This window comes from Lissotriton vulgaris, chromosome 1_1, assembly GCF_964263255.1.
Source record: "Lissotriton vulgaris chromosome 1_1, aLisVul1.2, whole genome shotgun sequence".
NCBI lineage: Eukaryota > Metazoa > Chordata > Amphibia > Caudata > Salamandridae > Lissotriton > Lissotriton vulgaris.
This window is the reverse complement of record NC_141685.1, coordinates 1,128,832,797-1,128,840,289: the sequence shown is the minus strand read 5'-3', so window position 1 is coordinate 1,128,840,289 and position 7,493 is coordinate 1,128,832,797.

Genomic DNA, 7,493 nt, shown 5'->3' with positions numbered 1-7,493 from the left:
CTGTTTTTGAGTTTGAGTTTTATATAGCGCTAGCTAGACTCGAAGGTATCAAAGCGCTTTACATTTTATGAGATAACATTTACAAGAGATGCATGAGGGGATTCATAAGAGTTATAGTTGAGGAATACAACATTAACAGGCAGATGCATCAAAGAAAATACCGGGAGCAAACGGGCAGATTCTCAGAATCTGCCCGTTTGCTCCCGGTATTTTTGCATTTGGGATGCATCATCCCAAATGCAGAAATCGCAATTTAAGGAATCTCTAAATAGCGATTCCTTAAATTGCTCTTGCATTTAAGGAATCCCAAAATGAGATTCCTTAAATGCAATGCATGAAACCTAAAAAAATAGCGATTTCGCTAATAGGGGGAGCAAATTACCATGAAGTTGAACTTCATGGTAATTTGCTAAAACTTTGAAAAATGCACTTTTGTGCATTTTTCAAATTTACATATTGCGCACACACATGCCCTTAGGGCATGTGTGTGTGTAACATTTGTGCACAGGTCCATTTCAGGGGTGCAACAGGGTGTCCTTTGGACACCCTGGCACCCTTGAAATAGCGGAACATTAGCGATTCGGTAATAGCTAATCGCTAATAAGGAATGGCTTTCCAATTCATTCCTATGGGCCAGGCCCATAGGAATGAATGGGAAAGCAATTCCTTATTAGCGATTAGCTATTACCGAATCGCAAATAAGGAATCTGTAGGAATCGCTAATAACATTGCGATTCCTACATGCATCCCGTTTTGCGAGTCTTTAATAGCGATTCCTTAAAATTAGCTATTAAGGACTCGCAAAACATAACTTTGATGCATCTGCCAGCAAGTGGTTATAAAGTCACTCAAGCATAAAACAAGGACACACTGAGGAATGGCATCGGGGACAGAATAGGAGACCATAAGTGTGTTGGTTCTTGGTGGTTCCGGAGACCTTCGAGTCTTCTTGCTACAAACAGGTCCGTTGTTCACAGGAGGTCTTGGTCTTTATTGAAGGCAGGCAGTCCTCCCAGGTTCTGGAGGCACTCATCTGCAGGATGGGTCAACTTTGGTGGAGTAGGCGGAGAATGGCAGACAGGTCAGTAGGGCTGGTGCCAAGTCAGCTGCTCTCTTCTGCTTTCGTGGCTCTTCATGTCCTTCTTCTTCGTAGGTCATCAGGAGCTGCTTCTCTGGTGCCAGGGTGACCACAGTAGTCTGATTAGTAGCAGAGCCCGGTGTATGTTTTGGCCTCTGTTACACCCCAGGGTATTTAAAACAAGCAAAGTGTATCCTTAATAGAAATTGGCTGTATGTGTTTGGGGTTCATGTGAAGTAATTTTGTAACTCCAAATACATAAATAATAAAAATATGGATAAACTTTGATCACTGTGAAAAGCAAAGAAATAAGACACGGTTAAAGAAACAAACGTGATCGCGAAAGTAGAGATGTAAATGTTAGCAACAAAATGTGCCAATAGGCCCTGTTTGCAAAGTAAGAAACAACTGTAAAATAACCCAGTGCATTAATGCAGTGCAAAAACGCGACCTTTAAAGAAATGTGTGTAACATTGTAGCGCACTTATTTTTTTATTTAAATAATGTGCCAGCACACTCTGTGTGCAATAACACCTTGCAGAGTTAGGCAAATAACTGAATCTAAACAAACCACACTGCTTAGTGGCTTCCTAGTCAATTTTGAGATTGCCACTAGTTTTTGTTATTGTACGTAATTGAACATTTCCTAATATTAGTTCCAACTCGGTTCCCGTGGCTACCACACTTGTTTCTTCCAGATGTTTTCTAATAAGGCCCTTTAAACTAGACGATGGTGCATTCTCACAATCACCTAAATAATTAACCAGATTATTATAGTTTAAGGTAGCTAGCTGCTTTAATCCAAATTCTAATCTTATCCAAGCATGCAGCGTACCAGATCGAAACTTAAAAATAAGCTTCATAATAAAAATAAACAAGGGTGTTATCACCTCCATCTTTTATTTCTTAAAACTGATGGCTCCCTATAACAGGACTGGGCATATTTTCATAGTTACATAAGCATGGGGCCTATTGTACCCCCATACAAATGTGCAAAACGTGCAATAGCTCTAGCTGTTGCTAACACTCTATTTCTAACCCAGTCTAAGTGTTACGACCAGGGCAATTTTAAATCAAAGGAAACCCCTAAATAAGTGTATGCTGTAACTTGCTCAATTACTTCTTCCACATACCACTTAAATCTGGACTTTGGGTTTCCAAATCACATCATTTTTGTTCTGCTATAATTTATTAAGAGGCTATTCTCTGAGCAGAAATCTCCTAGTGGTTTTAGCTGCCTCTGTACACCATTCTGAGACTTTGATATTAAGACAAAGTCTTGTGAGATTTCAGTCACCTTTATTGCTGATTGGGGTGCAATCCGCAATATAAATTGCAAATAACATAGGTGCCAGGGTACACCCTTGTTTGAGACCAGTATAAGTTTGATTTTAGGTGATAATCCTTGCCCCTGTGTTAATTTAACTTGCACCCAAGTGTCAGAATAAAGATCTATTTGTAAATGTAAAAGGGTTGATGCTGGCTGACGTCTAATCTAGAAATAGCGGAAGCTTTTGCCCCATACTACGAGGGGCTATATTATGCACCGAAGTGCACGAGGTCGGAGGGAGACTGTGATGAACTATTACATGCCTTTAAGCTGCCAACTCTCTCAAAGGAGGCGAGAAATGCCCTGGACGCAGACCTTACGACTGAGGAGCTGTCTGAGGCATTGGGTGCCCTAAAATCAGGGAAGGCAACTGGTCCGAATGGCTTCCCAGTTGAACTATGTTCATGGAAGCACGTGAGGAGGGGCGACTGCCCCCGGATCAGCGAGAGGCAACTATTACAGTCAGTCATAAGGCGGGCAAGCCACCAGACAAATGTAACTTATACAGGCCAATATCTCTGCTTAATGTGGAGACCAAGGTCCTGGACAAAGTTTTGCTAAACGGCTAGTGCCCATCATAACAACAATTGTGCACATAGATCAATCCAGATTCATGCCACACAGAAGTATGCGTCATAACACTAAAGACCGAGTCACGCAACAGACGGCATTGATGGCACTTGACGCCTCAATGGCCTTTGACAGTATAGAGTGACCCTACTTGTTTGTGGTCCTCATGAAATAGGGTTTTGGTCCCACCTTCTGCAGTTCGGTGAGGCTGTTATACTGTGGCCTGCTCACTCTTGTGCGGGTCAATGGCGTGTTGTCCAGACTGTTCCAAGTGAGAAGAGGTACAAGACTGAGTTGTCCCCTGTCACCCCAATTGTTCGCTTTGACTCTAGAGCAGCTGGCACACTGGGTTAGAATGGATCCAATGATCTGGGGCATAGTAATGCCAGAGGGTTGGGAGGAGCGTATATCTTTGTACACCGATGGCCTACTCCTATATCTTGCAGGACTCTATTACTCAAAAGCACATGTATTGCATATATTTGAACTGTTTGGCAGCTACTCGCTTTCTCCATAAACTGGGCCAAGTCTGTGATCTTCCCTATGGCTTTGATAACTTAGGAGTGTATGTCATCCGAGATCACCAGGTATTTCAGGTGAGGAATCTCACTCCCCAAATAGAGAGACTTCATGCAGATGTGCAGCATTGGAGAGCCCTGCGGTTGTCATTGAGGAGCAGAGCTTCATTATAAGATGATGTCCCTGCCGCGTCTTCTATATATCATACAAAATTCTCCCTATCTAATCCCCTCAACAATATTTGGGTGAAAAGCGCAAAATGTTCAGACATTGTTGTGGCAAGGAGGAGCACCAAGAATAGCTTTGGGTAAGCTGCAGAGAGGAGTCTACGATGGTGTACTCATGGTTCTGGACATAAAGCTATATTATCTCACCTCACAACTAATGGTCATAAATGACTGAGTATTCGCGGACAGAAATGAGACAGCCTATAGAGAGAACAGAGTGGCAATGGCGGGGGTAGCTGCGAGTCACTTCTCTACGGGGGAAAGGAGTGCCCCACATGGCCTAGACACACCGCAACAGTGGTGGCATGTTGGAAGGAAGCGAACAAAATACTGGGATGGCGGGGCAGGTTAAAACGCATGACACGCCTGTGGAAAGGGGACCAGTTGAAAGAAGTGGCAGCATTGAGTGGCTTCAAAAGTTGGCAGACAATAAGAATAGAAAAGTTGGGAGATGTATGGCAGAACAGAGCACCTTTATCTTTTGACGACCCACAGCAGGAGTACAGTTTAACCCTGACTCAAAGATTCTCATACTTGAGACTCATGCATGCCTTGCAAAGCCATATACAGCGTGGTGAGACTCTTCCAGACCATCCCTCCTTGGAGGATAGACTTTTGGCAGACCCCATACTTGAGAAAGCCACATATGGAGTCTACCGTAAACTTATAAATAAGAAGCCAGACCCTCTGATAGCCCTTAGAGCAGCCTGGGTAGAAGACTTTAGCAATGTAGACAATGAGGAGTGGATGGAGGCGCTCCAAGGCCCTAGAGAAATAGCGATACAGTCACGATTCCGGCTGGTGCAGCATAAAGTGCTACACCGTACATATTACCCATGCACCAAGCTGTTTAAATGGGGGAGAACGCTGATGCCGCTTTGCGCTAGGGGTTGCTAGAAGGAAGGTTCATTCTTACACATCCAATGGAAATGTTCCAAGATTGTGCCCTTTTGGCGGGAGATTGTAGAGGTAATGGCAAAAGTCTTGAATGTGGAGGTCACACTGGATGTGAGGGAGCTGCTCCTGTTGATCAAAGTGGAATCATAGGGACCCAAGTATTTATTTATATTTGGCTGGCCGTGGAAGCGGGTGAGGCAAAGCAAAATATTGCTAGACTGTCAGGAGCACCCCAGCCACCATTAGCGGCGGAGTGGGAAAACGATTTGGACTGGTGCCAGCGAGCAGAATAAACAGTGTACAAACGTAGGGGTTGCATGAAGAAGTGGGAGAAAGTCTGGTTGCAGTGGCGCAAATATAGAGAGAGTTGAGGTGCCTACAAGTGTGTACTACATGTATGGATGTACAATCGATTTAGCCAGTTTCATATATACATTAAGTTGACGCTCGAGACATAAACTCTTGTAGCAGAACCTTAGGAGGCTATTGGGGGTCGATGAATGTTCTTGATATCCAACAAATGATACACAAATTTGTCAACCGTATTACATGCAAGATTAATTGTGAAAAGTATGTATTCAACTTAAGCTTGTTTAATAAAAAGAAAAAGAAAAAGAAAAAGTACATATAAAAGGGTGACATCAATACCCCACTTTAATAGTTTTGCCCAGAGCCTATGTCTTGGGACCTTATCAAAAGCTGTGAAAACCAATATATTGTCAATGGTGAAGCAGTTTGGCCTAAAAGCAGTTTGATTTATCGGGATATGGCCACCCTCCTTTGCCAAGGCTCGTATAAATGTCTTAAGATGCTTTGAAAAATATTTACCATGTGCTTCTAACAGTGCGATAAGGCGATAACTACTCGGATCAGATTAAGGCTCTTTTTAAAACTAGATGTAGATAGGAGCCTTTCCAAGATGGTAACACTTGACCAGGAAAAACTGGTTGGTTAATTAATAAAGACAAAATGTTACTCCAGTTACTTATGTCCGTTTTGATGACCGCTATCGGTATACCATTTGGGTCAGCTGCCTGGGATTCTGAGCAGTGGCGGTCAGCATGGCTTACGGGTGGGGAGGCGGGTGGTGGGCCGCGGTGGGGGGGGGGGGGGGCTGTGCAGTAAGCAGGGTTTACAACAAAATAAATACAACTTACCTCGAGGCCGGGTCCCATGTCTTCTGTGCTCCTGCTCGCAGGAACAGGAAGCAGGCGGCCAGACTCCCACCCCTAAGCCAATCACTTAGGGGTGATTGATCTGAGCGCCGTGACATGGCGCTCAGCCAGGGATTGTAGGGATGGGCATGTTCTCCATGCAGGCTGTAAAACAGAGAAGTGCGCATTACTGCTTTGGGTGTCCTGAGAGAGCCGACCAAACAGTCATTGCGCACTTGAGTGGGAAAACCACCCCGCCCCTGCCCTGCTCTGTGAGCAGAGCAGCCCAGAGAAAAGGAAACATAACATGATAATAACTGAAAGTTAATATCATGTTATATTTCCTCTTCTCGCACTGCTTGAAAGCAGTGGGGCGACTCTTTTTCTCGCCTGTTTCTTATTAAGAGCTGGATCGCTTTCGACGTACAGATGTGGTGCTCAAAGTCCATATCACTCGAGCAAGCTGTTGTAGGGGCTGGACCTTTTCCTTATAATACTGCTATAAACTAAGCATGAGCGAATTTTGCGGATCTCGCGTTCGCGAATTTTGCGGATTTGCGGATTCGCAATCCGCAAAATCCGCGAATTCCCGCGAATTTGCGGATTTTTTTTTTTTTTGTGTTCGCCCGTGTTTCTGCCAGTTCGCGAGGGTTTTGTACACTTTCGCAAATTGCGAACTTACCTGTCGGGTCGCAAGTTTCGCGAACTTGTTGTTTCTACGTGTCCAGCCTGTTTGGGACACTCTTCTTCATCACTGCCACTCTCTGTCACCACTGCCACTCTCTGACTACTCATGCCACCCTCTGGCCCACCCATGCCACCCTCTGTTTCATCACCACACCCTCTGGTTGTCCAGTGTACATTATTTTCGGCAAAGCAAAGCACACCTTCCCTGCCTCAAGTGACCTGAATTAATTTGGGGCTGATTCATGTGTCACAGAATATTTTTTTAGCTGGCACCTGCTTCCTTAGTGCGCCCTGATTAGTGATCTTTTGCACTTGCTAAGTGCTTTCATTGTTGCAAAATTAGTTACAACACCTGCCCTGCCCCAACTGACAATAATGAATTAGGGGCTGATTAATGGATTTTAACTTCCAGCCTGGCTCCTGCTTGTCTCCCTTAGCTGTAATTCAGGACCTTTGTGGCATATGTGTAACTATTCTGAGGTTCAGAGCAGGGTCACATACTAGTTTCAACTGGCAACTGAACTCTGGAGGGGCCCCTCAGGAAGCACTCCAGGAAATGGCTACTAATGATGAGCCTGAACTTTTGAACCTGGTAAGTAGTTACTTTCAGTTTTGCTAAAATCGTATTTCTGCAATTTTGCACTTATTCGCGGGGCGCGAACTCACGCGAACAGTGCGAGCAGTGCGAGCAAAATCCGCTGCTCGCGGATTTGCGGATTTTGCGGGAAATTCGCAAATCTCGCGGATTGCGGATTTCCCGAAAATCCGCAAAATCCGCGAGCGGAACGGATTTTCCGCCCACGCCTACTATAAACTCTTTCTATTTACTGCATGAGATGTGATTCTCTGCTCTGTGCTTAGGTTGCTGTGGGCTTGTTGATAAGGACCAACATTTGGGATTATTGCCCATTTTTATTGTTGATGAAAGGGCTAGCCAAGTATCTGACCGTACCTTAATTTTTATTTTTATTTGAAGTTCATATCCCTTCTTGAATGTTCTTATGCCCTCTGATGGATTGTTCTTTTTTTTA